The 19,991-nt window shown below is 44.3% G+C and overlaps 1 long non-coding RNA gene across 4 annotated transcripts in view; it reads left to right on the forward strand.

Annotated features, from left to right (window-relative positions):
* Window positions 1-16,083, forward strand: part of LOC126989047 (uncharacterized) — a 34,596-nt gene extending 18,513 nt beyond the window's left edge. The window contains exons 6-8 of one of the 4 annotated variants that reach the window (XR_007742813.1): window positions 282-365; window positions 5,079-5,128; window positions 16,042-16,083. This is a non-coding gene — a long non-coding RNA (uncharacterized LOC126989047). Of the gene's footprint in view, window positions 1-281; window positions 366-2,311; window positions 2,327-5,078; window positions 5,129-16,041 lie in introns of those variants that run through there. The other 3 variants (XR_007742815.1, XR_007742816.1, XR_007742814.1) reach the window with 3 other exon arrangements.
* The last annotated feature ends 3,908 nt before the right edge of the window (window positions 16,084-19,991 follow it).

Below are 19,991 nucleotides of genomic sequence, written 5' to 3' on the forward strand. Positions count from 1 at the left end.
AGAGAGAGAGAGAGAGAGAGAGAAATTCCTTCACATTGAAAATAAATAAAATGAATTACACACACACACACACACACACACACACACACTGCATTAATTACACTGTATTTATAAGCCCAGCAAAACTTATTACTATTACTATTACTATTATTATTATTATTATTATTATTATTATTATTATTATTATTATTATTATTACTATTATTATTAGGTCTGACAAGAGGTTATTAGCTCAAAAAATTAATTATCAACTGTTTATTAATATCCTTCCTTAATTTTAGAGACAAGAGGAGGAGGAAGAGGAGGAGGAGGAAGAAGAGGAGGAGGAGGACTTTGAAGACTGACAGACAGACATCATTTCAGTGGTGAGTGAAGTTATTTTCCTTCCCTTCCTTCCTTCCTTCCTTCTTTCTTTCCTCTCTTCCTTCCTTCCTTCCTAACTTCCTTCCTCCCTCCCTTCCTTCCTTCCTTCCTCCCTTCCTCCCTTCCTTCCTTCCTCTTTTCCTTCCTTCCTTCCTCCCTTCCTTCCTTCCTTCCTTCCTTCCTTCCTTCCTTCCTTCCTTCCTTCATACCTTCCTTCCTTCCTCCCTTCCTTCCTTCCTTCCTTCCTTCCTTCTTTCCTTCCTTCCTTCCTTCCTTCCTTCCTTCCTTCCTTCCTTCCTTCCTTCCTTCCTTCCTTCCTTCCTTCCTTCCTCCCTTCCTTCCTTCCTTCCTCCCTTCCTTCCTTCCTCCCTTCCTTCCTTCCTTCCTTCCTTCCTTCCTCCCTTCCTTCCTTCCTTCTCTTGGATAGGTTAGGATAAAAGGGCGGATTATTAGTTCGCCAAAAGATCACTTCTGCTTATAACAAGTTTTCAGCCATAATCTCAACATAATCATCATGTATTATATATAAAAATGTAATGCGGTATCTAGGGTTTTCCTGGTCAAGATTCCTAATCCTCGAAGATCTGTTTTTCCCTATTTCTCCTAAGTAGTTGGTCAGAAGATATTCACAATCATTGATTTAAGACCTTTATTCTTCCTTCACTTGTGGTAGCGTTGAACTAATTCTCATTCAGATTACATCAGGCAAGAAAAATATCCTTTTGGTAGCGTTGAAGACTTAATTACAGTAGTCAATAATGGCCGAATTAATCCCTTGATCCTCTTAACTCATTCACCAGAATACAATAATGGGCGTTAGGCTTGTTTGGATGTTACACGGGTTTACAGTCCTTCACCTAGCGAGGGTGATATTTTTTTTTTTTTTTTACGTCGCTGCCTGTTGCGCCGGTAGGCATCTTCCTGGTGGGGCCTGATGGTCGGCCCAAGGCTTCTTCCAGGTGGGGCCTGATGGTTGGCCCAGCCCGTTCTGGCGCAGGCGAGTGTTTATAGTGGCGCCATCTTGCATTGGCTCATGCTGCCCCCCGGAACTCGTTCTTGATTCGCTTGGACGGCTTCCTCTAGAGTCCGGGTTGATGGGTGGTCTTCAGGACAGCATGTGGGTAGTTTTAAGCCACTCGGCGGTGGCTGAAAAATCCGAGTGGTAGCGTGGGGATTCGAACCCGCGTCGTCCGTCACGCGGTGAATGTGGGCCCAGTACTCTACCAATTCGGCCACCGCCTACCACAAACGTGGCACGAAAAACAGTTCACTGGTGCTCACATGGGCATAAACAATCTTCTTAGAATCTCCTATATCCTTAGTAAAATATAGCCTAACCAGCAGACAAAGGGGACGAACCAGGTGGTTACATCCTCGTTAAAGAGAAATACTGCACAGCCCTGCTACTCCGTGGACTAAACACCCTACGTAGTCAATACGTGTATCATACCGAACACACCCGAGACACGCACGTGACAGACCCTTTATCTCCACTCACTTCCCTGTCCGGGGGAAGAGCCAAGGCGTGTCTGTTAGTGTTTGCACCGCACAAATACAATAATGAGAAAATATATCTATAATATGAACAGGAATTACTTCACCTCAGAGCGACGCACCTGTCTGGGGGAAGAGCCAAGGCATGTCTGTTGGTGTTTGCACCGCACAAATACAATAATGAGAAAATATATCTATAATATGAACAGGAATTACTTCACCTCAGAGCGACGCACCTGTCTGGGGGAAGAGCCAAGGCATGTCTGTTAGTGTTTGCACCGCACAAATACAATAATGAGAAAATATATCTATAATATGAACAGGAATTACTTCACCTCAGAGCGACGCACCTGTCTGGGGGAAGAGCCAAGGCGTGTCTGTTAGTGTTTGCACCGCACAAATACAATAATGAGAAAATATATCTATAATATGAACAGGAATTACTTCACCTCAGAGAGACGCACCTGTCCGGGGGAAGAGCCAAGGCGTGTCTGTTGGTGTTTGCTGGGTGGGCCCTCACGCCAGCCGCTGCCCAGTTCACATCCTCCCCAGATTTAATTCGAACCCTGATTTGTTCAACCTTGCAACAACCGTCTATGGTACTTTTACGTCGCTTGATATTGGTATAATGGTTCCCTGAATAGCAAGGTGAAAAATTCTAACTAGAAGCTACTATCTTGTATTAAAATTATGCCCATTATCTCGTATGGAACCGATCACCTACTTTCTGCAGGCGTCAACATGTATGTCTGTCTGTCTGTCCGTCTGTCTCGGGGGTGTGAGCATCACGCAATAATAATTCAATGTTACTAATAATTCTTACATTAACTTAAATGTTACTTACATTAACTTAACATTACTTACCCATACTTAATACTACGTCCCGGCACTACAATATGACCACAGATGTTCCCTTCTCCTATAATTCCTTCCCCTCCTGTCTCTCTCCGGCATATGACCACAGATGTTCCCTTCTCCTGTAATTCCTTCCCCTTCTGTCTCTCTCCGGCATATGACCACAGATGTTCCTTCTCCTATAATTCCTTCCCTTCTGTCTCTCTCCGCATATGACCACAGATGTTCCTTCTCCTATAATTCCTTCCCCTCCTGTCTCTCTCCGGCATATGACTACAGATGTTCCTTCTCCTATAATTCCTTCCCTTCTGTCTCTCTCCGGCATATGACCACAGATGTTCCTTCTCCTATAATTCCTTCCCCTTCTGTCTCTCTCGGCATATGATCACAGATGTTCCTTCTCCTATAATTCCTTCCCTTCTGTCTCTCTCCGGCATATGACCACAGATGTTCCTTCTCCTATAATTCCTTCCCTCCTGTCTCTCTCCGGCATATGACCACAGATGTTCCTTCTCCTATAATTCCTTCCCTTCTGTCTCTCTCCAGCATATGACCACAGATACTCCCTTCTCCTATAATTCCTTCCCTCCTGTCTCTCTCCAGCATATGACCACAGATGTTCCTTCTCCTATAATTCCATCCCTTCTGTCTCTCTCCAGCATATGACCACAGATGTTCCCTTCTCCTATAATTCCTTCCCCTCCTGTCTCTCTCCAGCATATGACCACAGATGTTCCCTTCTCCTATAATTCCTTCCCCTCCTGTCTCTCTCCAGCATATGACCACAGATGTTCCCTTCTCCTATAATTCCTTCCCCTTCTGTCTCTCTCCAGCATATGACCACAGATGTTCCCTTCTCCTATAATTCCTTCCCCTTCTGTCTCTCTCCAGCATATGACCACAGATGTTCCCTTCTCCTATAATTTCTTCCCCTCCTGTCTCTCTCCAGCATATGACCACAGATGTTCCCTTCTCCTATAATTCCTTCCCCTCCTGTCTCTCTCCAGCATATGACCACAGATGTTCCCTTCTCCTATAATTCCTTCCCCTCCTGTCTCTCTCCGGCATATGACCACAGATGTTCCCTTCTCCTATAATTCCTTCCCCTTCTGTCTCTCTCCAGCATATGACCACAGATACTCCCTTCTCCTATAATTCCTTCCTCTCCTGTCTCTCTCCAGCATATGACCACAGATGTTCCCTTCCCCTATAATTCCTTCCCCTTCTGTCTCTCTCCGGCATATGACCACAGATGTTCCCTTCTCCTATAATTCCTTCCCCTTCTGTCTCTCTCCAGCATATGACTACAGATGTTCCCTTCTCCTATAATTCCTTCCCCTCCTGTCTCTCTCCAGCATATGACCACAGATGTTCCCTTCTCCTATAATTCCTTCCACTCCTGTCTCTCTCCAGCATATGACCACAGATGTTCCCTCCTCCTATAATTCCTTCCCCTCCTGTCTCTCTCCGGCATATGACCACAGATGTTCCCTTCTCCTATAATTCCTTCCCCTTCTGTCTCTCTCCGGCATATGACCACAGATGTTCCCTTCTATAATTCCTTCCCCTTCTGTCTCTCTCCGGCATATGACCACAGATGTTCCCTTCTCCTATAATTCCTTCCCTTCATGACTCTCTCCAGCATATGACACCAGATGTTCCCTTCTCCTATAATTCCTTCCCCTTCTATCTCTCTCCGGCATATGACCACAGATGTTCCCTTCTCCTATAATTCCTTCCCCTCCTGTCTCTCTCCAGCATATGACCACAGATGTTCCCTTCTCCTATAATTCCTTCCCCTTCTGTCTCTCTCCGGCATATGACCACAGATGTTCCCTTCTCCTATAATTCCTTCCCCTCCTGTCTCTCTCCAGCATATGACCACAGATGTTCCCTTCTCCTATAATTCCTTCCCCTCCTGTCTCTCTCCGGCACATGACCACAGATGTCACTAAACCAAACTTTCCTTCCACCCATGAAAACCTGGTTAACTTTGTCTGTGTACACAGTGGTAATGGGAGCCCAATATGTTGAAGAAGATACAGTCATCCTCGAGGTAGTTTTAAAATGTTTCTGCACCTTTAACAGTAACATGGATACCTTGTGTCTATTCTCTGTGGCGGCCTTGGGAAGCAATGCCAGGAAAATGATTATTATGTTGGTAAAGATAGGAGAGCTTGTAAATATTTGACCCTGTGTCTCGGCAAGGCTCTGACCCTGCCCCCTGTGTTGACCCTCTGGTGGTAGTGACTGTGTGAAAGGAAGGAAGGAAGGAAGGAAGGGTTGAAAGTTTAAAGGAATTTATTATTATATGTAAAATGAATCTTCAGGTTGACACAAATACTAATTCCTTACTTATATTATAGATGAAAGAGGAAGAGGAAGAGGAGGAAGAGGAGGACACAGGAATTTCTTGGTGAGTGTTGTTTTTATTTCTTTGATCCATTTATCAATATTTTCCCTTGTTTCCTTTTTTTCTGATCTTCATTTTCTTTACAAAGGAAGGAATGAAGGAGAGAGAGAGAGAGAGAGAGAGAGAGAGAGAGAGAGAGAGAGAGAGAGAGAGAGAGAGAGAGAAGGGAGGGAGGGAGGAAAAGAAGGAAGGGAGGGAGGAAGAGAAGGAAGGAATGAAGGAAAGAAAGGGAGAGGAAAGAAGGAAGGAAGGAAGGGAGGGAAGGAGAAAGATAGGAAAAAGAGGGAGAGGAAAGAAGGAAGGAAGGAAGGGAGGGAGGGAGGGAAGGAAGGAAGGAAGGAAGGAAGGAAGGAAGGAAAGAGAGGGAGAGGAAAGAAGGAAGGAAGAAAGGGAGGGAAGGAGAAAGATAGGAAGGAAGGAAGGAAAAAGAGGGAGAGGAAAGAAGGAAGGAAGGGAGGTAGGGAGGGAGGGAAGGAAGAAAGGAAGGAAAGGAGGGAGGTAAGGATCGAAGGAAGAAAGAGATGTAAGGGAAGGAAGGAATGAAGGAAGGAAGGGAGGTAGGGAGGGAGGGAAGGAAGGAAGGAAGAGAGGGAGGGAGGTAAGGATCGAAGGAAGAAAGAGATGTGAGGAAAGGAAGGAATGAAGGAAAGAGAGGGAGAGGAAAGAAGGAAAAAAGGAAGGAAGGGAGGCAAGGAGAAAGATAGGAAGGAATGAAGGAAAGAGAGGGAGAGGAAAGAAGGAAGGAAGGAAGGGAGGGAAGGAGAAAGATAGGAAGGAAGGAAGGAAAAAGAGGGAGAGGAAAGAAGGAAGGAAGGGAGGTAGGGAGGGAGGGAAGGAAGGAAGGAAGGAAAGGAGGGAGGTAAGGATCGAAGGAAGAAAGAGATGTAAGGGAAGGAAGGAATGAAGGAAGGAAGGAGGGAGAGAGGAGGATGGAAGGAAGGAAGGAAGGAAGGAAGGAAAGGAGGGAGGTAAGGATCGAAGGAAGAAAGAGATGTAAGGGAAGGAAGGAATGAAGGAAGGAAGGGAGGGAGGAGGAGGAGGGAAGGAAGGAAGGAAGGAAGGAAGGAAAGGAGGTAAGGATCGAAGGAAGAAAGAGATGTAAGGAAGGAAGGAATGAAGGAAGGAAGGAGGTAGGGAGGAGGAAGGAAGGCAGGAAGGAAAGGAGGGAGGGAAGGATCGAAGGAAGAAAGAGATGTAAGGGAAGGAAGGAATGAAGGAAGGAAGGGAGGTAGGGAGGGAGGGAAGGAAGGAAGGAAGGAAAGTAAGGAGGTAAGGAACGAAGGAAGAAAGAAAGATAATGAAAGGAAGGAATGAAGGAAGGAAGGAAGGAGGAGGAGGAGGGAGGAGGGAAGGAAGGAAGGAAGGAAAGGAGGAGGTAAGGATCGAAGGAAGAAAGAGATGTAAGGAAGGAAGGAATGAAGGAAGGAAGGAGGAGGGAGGAGGGAAGGAAGGAAGGAAAAGGAGGGAGGTAAGGATCGAAGGAAGAAAGAGATGTAAGGGAAGGAAGGAATGAAGGAAGGAAGGGAGGGAGGGAGGGAGGGAAGGAAGGAAGGAAGGGAGGGAGGTAAGGATCGAAGGAAGAAAGAGATGTAAGGGAAGGAATGAAGGAAGGAAGGGAGGTAGGGAGGGAGGGAAGGAAGGAAGGAAGGAAAGGAGGGAGGTAAGGATCGAAGGAAGAAAGAGATGTAAGGGAAGGAAGGAATGAAGGGAGGGAGGGAGGGAGGGAAGGAAGGAAGGAAGGAAAGGAGGGAGGCAAGGATCGAAGGAAGAAAGAGATGTAAGGGAAGGAAGGAATGAAGGAAGGACGGGAGGGAGGGAGGGAAGGAAGGAAGGAAGGAATGGAGGGAGGCAAGGATCGAAGGAAGAAAGAGAGGGAAGGCAAGGAAGGAAGGAAGGAAGGGAGGTAGGGAGGGAGGGAAGGAAGGAAGGAAGGAAAAGGAGGAGGCAAGGATCGAAGGAAGAAAGAGATGTAAGGAAGGAAGGAATGAAGGAAGGAAGGGAGGAGGAGGGAGGAAGGAAGGAAGGAAGGAAAGGAGGTAGGTAAGGATCGAAGGAAGAAAGAGATGTAAGGGAAGGAAGGAATGAAGGAAGGAAGGGAGGGAGGAGGTAAGAAGGAAGGAAAGGAGGGAGGGAAGGATCGAAGGAAGAAAGAGAGGGAAGGGAAGGAAGGAATGAAGGAAGGAAGGGAGGGAGGGAGGGAGGGAAGGAAGGAAGGAAGGAAAGGAGGGAGGCAAGGATCGAAGGAAGAAAGAGATGTAAGGGAAGGAAGGAATGAAGGAAGGAAGGGAGGTAGGGAGGGAGGGAAGGAAGGAAGGAAGGAAAGGAGGGAGGTAAGGATCGAAGGAAGAAAGAGATGTAAGGGAAGGAAGGAATGAAGGAAGGAAGGGAGGTAGGGAGGGAGGGAAGGAAGGAAAGGAGGGAGGTAAGGATCGAAGGAAGAAAGAGATGTAAGGGAAGGAAGGAATGAAGGAAGGAAGGGAGGTAGGGAGGGAGGGAAGGAAGGAAGGAAGGAAGGAAAGGAGGGAGGTAAGGATCGAAGGAAGAAAGAGATGTAAGGGAAGGAAGGAATGAAGGAAGGAAAGGAGGGAGGTAAGGATCGAAGGAAAGGAGGGAGGTAAGGATCGAAGGAAGAAAGAGATGTAAGGGAAGGAAGGAATGAAGGAAGGAAGGGAGGTAGGGAGGGAGGGAGGGAAGGAAGGAAGGAAGGAAGGAAAGGAGGGAGGTAAGGATCGAAGGAAGAAAGAGATGTAAGGGAAGGAAGGAATGAAGGAAGGAAGGAAGGGAGGGAGGGAGGGAAGGAAGGAAGGAAGGAAAGGAGGGAGGTAAGGATCGAAGGAAGAAAGAGATGTAAGGGAAGGAAGGAATGAAGGAAGGAAGGGAGGGAGGGAGGGAAGGAAGGAAGGAAGGAAAGGAGGGAGGCAAGGATCGAAGGAAGAAAGAGATGTAAGGGAAGGAAGGAATGAAGGAAGGAAGGGAGGAGGAGGAGGAAGGAAGGAAGGAAGGAAGGAAAGGAGGAGGCAAGGATCGAAGGAAGAAAGAGATGTAGGGAAGGAAGGAATGAAGGAAGGAAGGAGGAGGGAGGGAGGAAGGAAGGAAGGAGGAGGAGGGAGGCAAGGATCAAGGAAGAAAGAGATGTAAGGAAGGAAGGAAGGAAGGGAGGGAGGGAGGAGGGAGGAAGGAAGGAAGGAAGGGAAGGAGGAGGAAGGATCGAAGAAAGAAAGAGATGTAAGGAAGGAAGGAATGAAGGAAGGAAGGAGGTAGGGAGGAGGGAAGGAAGGAAGGAAGGAAAGGAGGTAAGGATCAAGGAAGAAAGAGATGTAAGGGAAGGAAGGAATGAAGGAAGGAAGGAGAGGGAGAGGAGGGAGGTAAGAAGGAAGGAAAGGAGGGAGGTAAGGATCAAGGAAGAAAGAGATGTAAGGGAAGGAAGGAATGAAGGAAGGGAGAGGAGGGAGGAAGGAAGGAAGGAAGGAAGGAAAGGAGGAGGTAAGGATCAGGAAGTAAGAGATGTAAGGAAGGAAGGAATGAAGGAAGGAAGGGAGGGAGGGAGGGAAGGAAGGAAGGAAGGAAGGAAAGGAGGGAGGTAAGGATCGAAGGAAGAAAGAGATGTAAGGGAAGGAAGGAATGAAGGAAGGAAGGGAGGGAGGGAAGGAAGGAAGGAAGGAAAGGAGGGAGGTAAGGATCGAAGGAAGAAAGAGATGTAAGGGAAGGAATGAATGAAGGAAGGAAGGAAGGGAGGAGGAGGGAGGAAGGAAGGAAGGAAAAGGAGGGAGGTAAGGATCGAAGGAAGATAGAGATGTAAGGGAAGGAAGGAATGAAGGTAGGAAGGTAGGGAGGGAGGAGGGATGGAAGGAAGGAAGGAAGGAAAGGAGGGAGGTAAGGATCGAAGGAAGAAAGAGATGTAAGGGAAGGAAGGAATGAAGGAAGGAAGGGAGGGAGGTAGGAAGGAAGGAAGGAAGGAAAGGAAAGGAGGGAGGTAAGGATCAAGGAAGAAAGAGATGTAAGGGAAAGAAGGAATGAAGGAAGGAAGGGAGGGAGGGAGGAGGAAGGAAGGAAGGAAGGAAGGAAGGAGGAGGTAAGGATCGAAGGAAGAAAGAGATGTAAGGAAGGAATGAATGAAGGAAGGGAGGGAGGGAGGGAAGGAAGGAAGGAAGGAAAGGAGGGAGGTAAGGATCGAAGGAAGAAAGAGATGTAAGGAAAGAGGAATGAAGGAAGGAAGGAGGAGGAGGGAGGGAAGGAATGAAGGAAGGAAGGAAGAGGAGGAGGTAAGGATCGAAGGAAGAAAGAGATGTAAGGGAAGGAAGGAATGAAGGAAGGAAGGAGGAGGAAGGAAGGAAGGAAGGAAGGAAAGGAGGAGGTAAGGATCGAAGGAAGAAAGAAATGTAAGGGAAGGAAGGAAGGAAGGAAGGAAGGAGGGGAGAGAGGGGGAGGAAGGAAGGAAGAAAGGAAAGGAGGAGGTAAGGATCGAAGGAAGAAAGAGATGTAAGGGAAGGAAGGAATGAAGGAAGGGAGGTAGGGAGGAGGGAGGAAGGAAGGAAGGAAGGAGGAGGAGGTAAGGATCGAAGGAAGAAAGAGATGTAAGGAAAGAATGAATGAAGGAAGGAAGGGAGGGAGGGAGGGAAGGAAGGAAGGAAGGAAGGAAGGAAAGGAGGGAGGTAAGGATCGAAGGAAGAAAGAGATGTAAGGGAAGGAAGGAATGAAGGAAGGAAGGGAGGTAGGGAGGGAGGGAAGGAAGGAAGGAAGGAAAGGAGGGAGGCAAGGATCGAAGGAAGAAAGAGATGTAAGGAAGGAATGAAGGAAGGGAAGGGAGGGAAGGGAGGAGGAAGGAAGGAAAGGAGGGAGGAAAGGATCGAAGGAAGAAAGCGATGTAAGGAACGAAGGAATGAAGGAAGGAAGGGAGGTAGGGAGGGAGGGAAGGAAGGAAGGAAGGAAGGAAAGGAGGGAGGCAAGGATCGAAGGAAGAAAGAGATGTAAGGAAGGAAGGAATGAAGGAAGGAAGGAGGAGGGAGGAGGAAGGAAGGAAGGAAGGAAGGAAAGGAGGAGGTAAGGATCGAAGGAAGAAAGAGATGTAAGGGAAGGAAGGAATGAAGGAAGGAAGGAGGAGGGAGGAAGGAAGGAAGGAAGGAAGGAAAGGAAGGGAGGTAAGGATCAAGGAAGGAGAAAGAGATGTAAGGAAGGAAGGAATGAAGGGAAGGAAGGAGGGAGGAAGGAAGGAAGGAAGGAAAAGGAGGAGGTAAGGATCGAAGGAAGAAAGAGATGGAAGGAAGGAAGGAATGAAGGAAGAAGAGGAGGGAGGGAAGGAAGGAAGGAAGGAAGGAAAGGGAGGAGGTAAGGATCGAAGGAAGAAAGAGATGTAAGGGAAGGAAGGAATGAAGGAAGGAAGGAGGGAGGAGGAGGGAAGGAAGGAAGGAAGGAAGGAAAGGGAGGAGGTAAGGATCGAAGGAAGAAAGAGATGTAAGGAAGGAAGGAATGAAGGAAGGAAGGGAGGGAGGAGGAAGGAAGGAAGGAAGGAAAGGAGGAGGTAAGGATCGAAGGAAGAAAGAGACGGAAGGAAGGAAGGAATGAAGGAAGGAAGGGGAGGAAGGGAGGGAAGGAAGGAAGGAAGGAAAGGAGGTAGGTAAGGATCGAAGGAAGAAAGATATGTAAGGGAAGGAAGGAATGAAGGAAGGGGAAGGGAGGAGGGAGGAAGGAAGGAAGGAAGGAAGGAAGGGAGGTAAGGATCGAAGGAAGAAAGAGATGTAAGGGAAGGAAGGAATGAAGGAAGGGAGGTAGGGAGGGAGGGAAGGAAGGAAGGAAGGAAAGGAGGGAGGTAAGGATCGAAGGAAGAAAGAGATGTAAGGGAAAGAAGGAATGAAGGAAGGAAGGAAGGGAGGAGGAGGAGGAAGGAAGGAAGGAAGGAAGGAGGAGGAGGAAGGATCGAAGGAAGAAAGAGATGTAAGGGAAGGAAGGAATGAAGGAAGGAAGGGAGGGAGGGAGGGAAGGAAGGAAGGAAAGGAGGGAGGGAAGGATCGAAGGAAGAAAGAGATGTAAGGGAAGGAAGGAATGAAGGAAGAAGGAAGGAAGGGAGGGAGGTAAGAAGGAAGGAAAGGAGGGAGGTAAGGATCGAAGGAAGAAGAGATGTAAGGAAGGAAGGAAGGAAGGCAGGAAGGAGGGAGGGGAGGGAGGGAAGGAAGGAAGGAAGGAAAGGAGGAGGTAAGGATCGAAGGAAAGAGATGTAAGGAAGGAAGGAATGAAGGAAGGAAGGGTGGTTGGGAGGGAGGGAAGGAAGGAAGGAAGGAAAGGAGGGAGGCAAGGATCGAAGGAAGAAAGAGATGTAAGGGAAGGAAGGAAGGGAGGTAGGGAGGGAGGGAAGGAAGGAAGGAAGGAAAGGAGGGAGGTAAGGATCGAAGGAAGAAAGAGATGTAAGGGAAGGAAGGAATGAATGAATGAAGGAAGGAAGAGGGAGAGGAGAAGGAAGGAAGGAAGAGGGAGGAGGTCAGGATCGAAGGAAGAAAGAGATGTGAGGGAAGGAAGGACTGAAGGCCAGAGGAAAAAGAGGGAGAGGAAAGAAGGAAGGAAGGAAGGGAGGGAAGGAGATAGATAGGAAGCAAGGAAGGAAGGAAGAGAGTATATATATTTGACAAGGCTTTCCTTGGAGTTGTGGGCATTTTCAGGGGTAGTTTCATGACCCTGGTGGTAGTGTGACCCTTCCTCTGTACCATAACCCTGATAAACACATTTGACAAGGCTTTCCTTGGAGTTGTGGGCATTTCCAGGGGTAGTTTCATGACCCTGGTGGTAGTGTGACCCTTCCTCTGTACCATGAACCTAAGAAACACACATTTGACATGGCTTTTGAGGGAGTTGTGGGAGGCATTTCTTGTTCAATTTTCTATATTCTGGTGTTGTCAGCGTAAGGCAGCTGGACTAGTCAGGCAGGGAGAGCAGTGGTAGCAGTGTGAGGTGGTAGTGCGCTGGTTGGCTGTGTTCTGTGGATGGTAGCGTATGGTACAATGATGACTGGTGCCTAGGAAACTGAGCAGATGTAGCCACAGGTCGGATTCAAACTGGGCTGCCCACAACTCCTATGAAAGCCTTGGCAAATATGTGTTTCTCCAGGTTCACGGTAGGAATGTCACTACCACCAGGGTCATAAAACTACCCAAATGCCCTAAACTTGAAAGCCTTCTCAAATGTGTGTTTCTTTAGTACAGAGGAAGGGTCACACTACCACCAGGAGCATAAGACTACCCCTGGAAATACCCAAAACTCCCTTGAAAGCCTTGTCAAATGTGTGTTTCTTTAGGTTCACAGTACAGAGGAAGGGTCACACTACCACCAGGGCTTAAAACTACCCATGGAAATGCCCAAAACTCTTATGAAAACTTTGCCAAATGTGTGTCTTAAGGTTCATGGTACAGAGGAAGGGTCACATTACCACTAGGGTCATAAAACTACCCCCTGAAAATGCCCCAAACTCCCTTGAAAGCCTTGTCAAATGTGTGTTTCTTTAGGTTCATGGTACAGAGGAAGGGTCACACTACCACCGGGGTCATAAAAATACCCCTGGAAATACCCAAAACTCCTACAAAAGCTTTGCCAAATGTGTGTCTTTAGGTTCATGGTACAGAGGAAGGGTCACACTACCACCTGTGTCTTATAACTACCCCTGGACATACCCTACACACACTCGCCACTCCATTCACTCACCAAGTTAGCCTGTTCTCACGCCAAGCATCTGCTAGTTGAGTCTTTCTCCTTGGGTGCACCTTCTGAAAGCCCCGGTCCATGTTCAGATGTTTCCGTACAGTGCCACTATTCATATCAAAAGTTACCCTGTTCTCACGCCAAGCATCTTTCTTTCTCTTTAAACATGATATTATTGTACCGTGTGGGACCCAGCCTCCTGGTACTGAAGGGAAGTGTGCTGTATAGGTTACATATATGCGGTTACGGGTATGCGGTACGTAACATTGGGACCTGTTTGGGTGAGCTACGAGTGCGGATCTTTGCTCTCTATCTCCAGAGTCTGTGTAGTCCACTGTAAGTCAGATTATACTGCTTACTGTACCAGGAATGACCTTCTGAATAAAGCCTGTATTCTTGAACTTCATGACACCGCAGTTTGCTTGTTTGAAAAGCTGTTATGACTGTTTCCCAAAGCCACAGAGAAGGCTAACCGGGTTTTCATGGGTGGTTTAACCGTTCATGGTGCAGAGGGAGTGTAAAACTATCACCAGGGTCACAAACCAGTCCATGAAACCACTGTAGGATCTATGACGAGAGGCTTCCCAGCTCCTATTATGACTTTTGCAGGGCCGTAGAGAAGATTAACCAGGTTTTCATGGGTAATTTTCCAGTTGAAGATGCGAGACCATGTTAAACTATCACCAGGGTCACCAAACTCCTACCACGAGAGAATTTTCAAGGCGGTGAACTGAGGCGGTTATGTTTAAAAATACTACCAGCTTAATCCCTAAAGGGCGGGAACGTACCATGCAATCGGTTGTCCCTGTACGGTAATGTGACGTCTTCCTGAAAATTGCTCACTTAACATTATCAGTATCACGGCTCTCCCTAACCCGGCAGCTTTGAATATACCAGCATTTGTTTATCCATCCTTCCTCTTCAATCTGCCGCAAACTTGGTGTCTCTGCGTCATGTGGTGTGTGTGTTACGGCGTTACGAAGTGCAGTGATGTTACGCTGTCAGTAGGTCTTCGTTCTGAGGGCTGCATAGGTTGTGCTTAGCTTGGTGTGGCTAATGTCTCTCCCTCTCCATCCACTCAATTTGGTAATTTTTTGTCAAATTTGATCATTTTTTGCAAACCACAATATTACGTAGGAAACAGCGAGGACTGAAAAATGTCACCCATGCGCGCTACACCTTTTTGACAGGGCCTTCATAGGAGTTGTGGGCATTTCCAGGGGTAGTTGGATGACCCTGGTGGTTGTTTAACCCTTCTACTGTACCAAGAACCTAAGAAAACACTCATTCAAACATTGTATTAGTGTCGTATTCAAAAACATTTTGTCCCCTGAGTGAGGTAAACTGACAGGGCTTTCATAGGAGTTGTGGGCATTTCCAGGGGTAGTTTTATGACCCTGGTTGTAGCAAGACCTTTCCTCTTTACCATGAACCTATAAAACAAGTCAAAAGAACCCAATTAATCTCCTTTACGGCCTTTGGAAGTAGCTGATGTGAGGAGCGGAAATGTCCGAGGCTCACACATTCTTGAAAAAGCCATCCTGAGAGACCTGTATTTAAGGCTTCCGTAGGAGGTTTGGGCATTTCCAGGGGTAGTTTTATGACCCTGGTGATAGATTAACCCGTCCTATGTACCATGAACCTTCAAAACCACTCAATTAGAACCCGATTGATCTCCTTTTTGGCATCTGACAGTCACATTCTTAAAAATATTGTTCCAAGCGCACACATTTGACAAGCTTTTGTAGGAGTTGTGAGAATTTCCAGGGGCAGTTTGATGACCCAGGTGGTAGTTTTAACTTTCTCCTTACCATGAATCTTAAAACAAGACTCGTGAGAACTTGATTGATCTCCTTATTGACCTTTGCAAGTAGCTGACGTGAGGGGCGGAAGGGTCTGGCTCATAGATCTTAGGAAGGGAAGTTTGAGACATACCTTGAATCGGCTCCTTGACGCTAGTAGACTCCATGGCTGGCGTTCCTTCCTCCTTGTCTTCCTCAAATTCCAGACTTTCCTCCTCTGTGATGTACCTTTCTCTCTCTCTCTCTCTCAGTTCTAATCATTCCTTCTTTATTTAGTTTTATTTATATATATCCTCATCTGTTTTACTTCCCTTTACTTACCTTAATATCTCTCTTCTCCGCCTCCTCCTCCTCACTTTCCTCCTCGCATACGTACATCCTTCTCGGTAAATCCTTTTCACTGTATCGTATATATAGAGTTCCATTATTTGCTTGTTTCCCTTCCTCCTCATCTCTTAACGTATAAACGAGGCTTACGGCAGAGAAATCCTAAGGCACGATGACCTATTCTTACGTATACTAGAGTACGTTCACACACTGAGAACAGATTACGAGACTTCCAGCCCTCCGCTCATCCTATGCAAGGTTTATTTTCCCTTGCAAGTAACTATATCTTGTTCTTCCTTTCCCCCCTTGCTAACTAGAACATAATTATTGTTATATTGCTCGTCATGATGTACGTTACAAGGGAAAGTGACCCTCCGTCTGCCCCATAAAAGTTGAGCTTCCATTTTGATTCGTCCCTTGTTCATCCTTGGAGGGGTAGTCTGTCTTTCCCAGTGCAAATTAGAGTTAAATTGCTATGTTATGATACTAATTGCAAGGGGAAAGAGACCCTTCGTACAATTTACACAAGGGTCGCCATTCCTAATGTCACCTCACTTCTCTGCCGTACGCCTCAAATATTTTAGTCTGTGATATGTTGTTATCTGCTTTCTCTTTGTCTAAGGTATTTATGTCATAGTAATAATCTCATGTCTGTCTTATTTTCTTCTTGTTTCCACGTCTTTTATTTCATATGTTCTTATTGTCTCTTAATTTCCATTGCTTTTTCAATGACTTTTGAGCTCTTTATGTATACAATCTCTCCTCTTGTTAGTTCCCTTCGTTGTCTTCTCTTATATCTCAATATCTTGTTTCCAATTCATATATAATTCTTTTTATATTATAAGTTTTTTTTTCCGTATGAAAATTGGTTCCTCCCTTTAATATATATAGAATTAGCTTAAGTCAATTATACCTAAAAAAGTGTCTGGGGATATTAGCTAAATGGGTTTGGGGCAAGATAAAGTCATAGGTGTAGCTCTTAACTTTATTTATAAGACTTCATAGTACAGATACAGTTCATCTTCTGTGACTGGCTTAGAACAGTCCTTGCAGAGAAAAGTACAAGTCATCAGAGTTGACTAACACGACTTCCTTCCTTGGCAGAATTGAATGGCTGGCGTCTCGGTCTGCCTGCCTGGGACACACACACTCTGGAAGAAGAAAAGAACACCAAGATGTCAAGTTCCTGCATAATCAGCCTCTTAGTGAAGGAAATGTATATTTATTTAATAAATGATTGACAAAAAATAATTTTGTATTTATTTTAGAAAATTATATGGCTCACTTTTGCATATGTTGCAATACTATGCAATAAGTATATCATACAATAAGTTAGCCATAAATATGCTAATATATATATATATATATATATATATATATATATATATATATATATATATATATATATATATATATATATATATATATATATATATATATATATATATATATATATATATATATATATATATATATATATATATATATATATATATATATATATATATATATATATATATATATATATATATATATATATATATATATATATATATATATATATATATATATATATATATATATATATATATATATATATATATATATATATATATATATATATATATATATATATATATATATATATATATATATATATATATATATATATATATATATATATATATATATATATATATATATATATATATATATATATATATATATATATATATATATATATATATATATATATATATATATATATATAAAAGTTGAGAGGAGGAGCTTGGAGAGAGATAGAGAGATATATATAATGAGAGCATATATATATATATATATATATATATATATATAAACAAATATATATATATATATATTGGTACTATGTAATAAGTGTATCCAAATAGTTATATATATATATATATATATATATATATATATATATATATATATACTACAACATACTAATATAATAGTAAGTGTGTTTAAAGTTCTTAACAAACCTATTAGAAGAGGGAATGAAAGAGGAGATGAGTAAAAGAAGGTTGAGTAAAAGATGAGTCAAAATGAGGGAGAAAATGAGTTAAAAGTAGAATACCAGCAAGAGAAGCCTGAAATTAAACCAATATGTCAGAGAGAAGCCTGAACCACACAGAAAGAACAGAGGTGAAATCTGTGACAGCCGAAGCAAATTTTACATAAACTACAAGACGTCCAGCTAAGATAGGCAGAGAGAGAGAGAGGATTTATTGAGAAGGAAGGATTTGTGAGAGAGAGAGAGAATTTATTGAGATTTATTGAGGAGAGAGAGATTTATTGAGGAGAGGATTTATTGAGGGAGAGAGGATTTATTGAGAAGAGAGGATTTATTGAGGAGAGAGAGAGAGAGAGAATTTATTGAGAGAGAGGATTTATTGAGGAGAGATTTATTGAGAGAGAGAGATTTATTGAGAGAGAGAGATGATTTATTGAGAGGAGAGGATTTATTGAGAGAGAGAGAGATTTATTGAGAGAGAGAGATTTATTGAGAGAGGATTTATTGAGAGAGAGAGATTTATTGAGGAGAGAGGAGATTTATTGAGGTGGGGATTTATTGAGACGAGAGGAGATTTATTGAGGAGGGAGAGAGAATTTATTGAGGAGAGAGGATTTATTGAGAGGGATTTATTGAGGAGAGAGAGAATTTTTGAGGAAGAGGATTTATTGAGGAGAGGATTTATTGAGGAGAGAGATTTATTGAGAGAGGATTTATTGAGTAGAGGATTTATTGAGGAGAGAGAGAGAGATTTATTGAGAGAGAGATTTATTGAGAGGATTTATTGAGGAGAGAGAGGAGATTGAGAGGATTTATTGAGAGAGAGATTTATTGAGGAGAGAGAGTTTATTGAGGAGAGAGAGATTTATTGAGGAGAGAGATTTATTGAGAGAGAGATTTATTGAGGAGAGAGGATTTATTGAGAGAGAGATTTATTGAGAGAGAGAGGATTTATTGAGGAGAGAGAGAGAGAGAGAGAGAGATTGAGAGAGGAGATTTATTGAGAGAGAGAGGAGATTTATTGAGAGAGAGAGGAGACTTATTGAGAGATGATTTATTGAGAGAGGATTTATTGAGGAGAGAGAGAGGAGATTTATTGAGGAGAGAGAGAGGAGATTTATTGAGGAGAGAGAGAGAGAGAGATTTATTGAGAGATTTATTGAGAGGATTTATTGAGGAGAGAGAGAGATTTATTGAGAGAGAGAGAGATTTATTGAGAGAGGATTTATTGAGAGAGAGAGAGAGAGGATTTATTGAGGAGAGTGGATTTATTGAGGAGAGAGAGGGGATTTATTGAGGAGAGAGAGAGAGAGAGAGAGAGAGAGAGAGAGAGGATGAACAAAATACTATATGATAGATAAGAACATTTATATAATCTTAATTACCAGGCACACCATGAGGCACTCAACAGGAGAGAGGAAGTCCTCCACCTCTTCAAGCTAACCTCCACAATGGGTTAAGTAGCTCACTCCTTCAGACACTTCCCTAAGGTATAAAATCTCCTTCAACGAATGTATTTTCCTCCCTTACTGACGTACAGAATCTTCATCCTAAGAGCTGCTAAAGAAAGGTTACTAAGGTAGGTATACTTAGATGCCTCACTCCCTCACATCAGATATTTCCAAAGGCCAAAAATGAGGTCAGTTAGGTCTTATTGAATGTTTTGGTAAGTTCAAGGTTCAGAAGAATGGTCACACTACCACCAGGGTCATTAAACTACCCTGGAAATGCCTCAAACTCCTCCAAGCCTTCTCAAATGTGTGTTTATCAGGTTCATGGTACAGAAGAAGGTCACACTACCACCAGGGTCATTAAACTACCCCTGGAAATGCGCAAAACTCATCCGAAAGCCTTCTCAAATGTGCATTTCTTCTGATCATGGTACAGAAGTCACATTACCAGAAGGGTCATTAAACTACCCCTGGAAATGCCCCAGACTCCTCCGAAAGCCTTGCCATGTATGTGCTGCTGGGTGCAATACAGGCTTAGTCCTCACGCAGGAGCCCAGCCAATGCGAGACTAGACTAGCCGTGCCGTGTGAGGTCAGAGCGTCAAAATACAATTAACCTGGTAGCAGCGACAGGCCAATTTTATGGCTTTACCGTGTAGCAGCGACGGGCCAAATTTTTGCCATGACATAAACCCCCTAAAATAGATGATACATAAGGTCGCATTATAAGACATATATTTGACAAGGCTTTCCTCTGAGTTGTGGGTATATCCAGGAGTAGTTTTATGACCCTGGTGGTAGTTTAACCATTCTTCCGCACCGTGAACCTCAAGAAACGCTCATTAGAACCCGACTGACCCCCTCTTTGGCCTTTTGAAATAGCTGATGTGGGAAGCAAAAGTGTCTTATGATACCGGTGTTACACGCCATAGTGTCCTCCCCCGCCTAAATGTCCTCCCCCCCCCGTCGGGTCCCCGGTGTCGGAGCGAACATAAACAAACAAAGGCCAGCTGATAGCAGTCTCACGCCAGAGTGTCCACCACAACAATGGCTTCGGATCTCCGCGACAGGATTTTCCATTTTAATGAGAATTTAGTCCCGCTTAAGCAACTAATTCTTAACAACCAGTATCCACCAGGCTTGACTGGAAATCAAAGGAGAATTTTGAGAAGACAGAGGGAACATCACATGATAAAAGGTGAGTACTGATCGAGTGAAAATAGTTTATTGTTTCGGGGAAACAACAAAGGGGTACTCTTGCATTTAATAAACTCTGGTTTGTTGAAAAAGCCAGTCAGCCTGAATAGCACCCGTGGAAAGTGGCAGCCACAAGCTGAGCAATACAGTGGTTTGTGTTTTATGGTTCCAGGGCTGAAGGTCAGCTCAGGCTAGGGCAGGTCATACCCAGTCTTGCCCCCCCCACATAATTATCAGAATTTATCTACCATCCCTAAAATCCCTTCATTAAGAACTATGAAAGGGAAAAAGAAGGCCTGGGCCATAAGGAAATGGCCATAAGTGTCTAGGAAGTGCTGTGGCTGTACAAAATAGAACACTACAAAGATG

Source organism: Eriocheir sinensis, unplaced genomic scaffold, assembly GCF_024679095.1.
Source record: "Eriocheir sinensis breed Jianghai 21 unplaced genomic scaffold, ASM2467909v1 Scaffold103, whole genome shotgun sequence".
NCBI lineage: Eukaryota > Metazoa > Arthropoda > Malacostraca > Decapoda > Varunidae > Eriocheir > Eriocheir sinensis.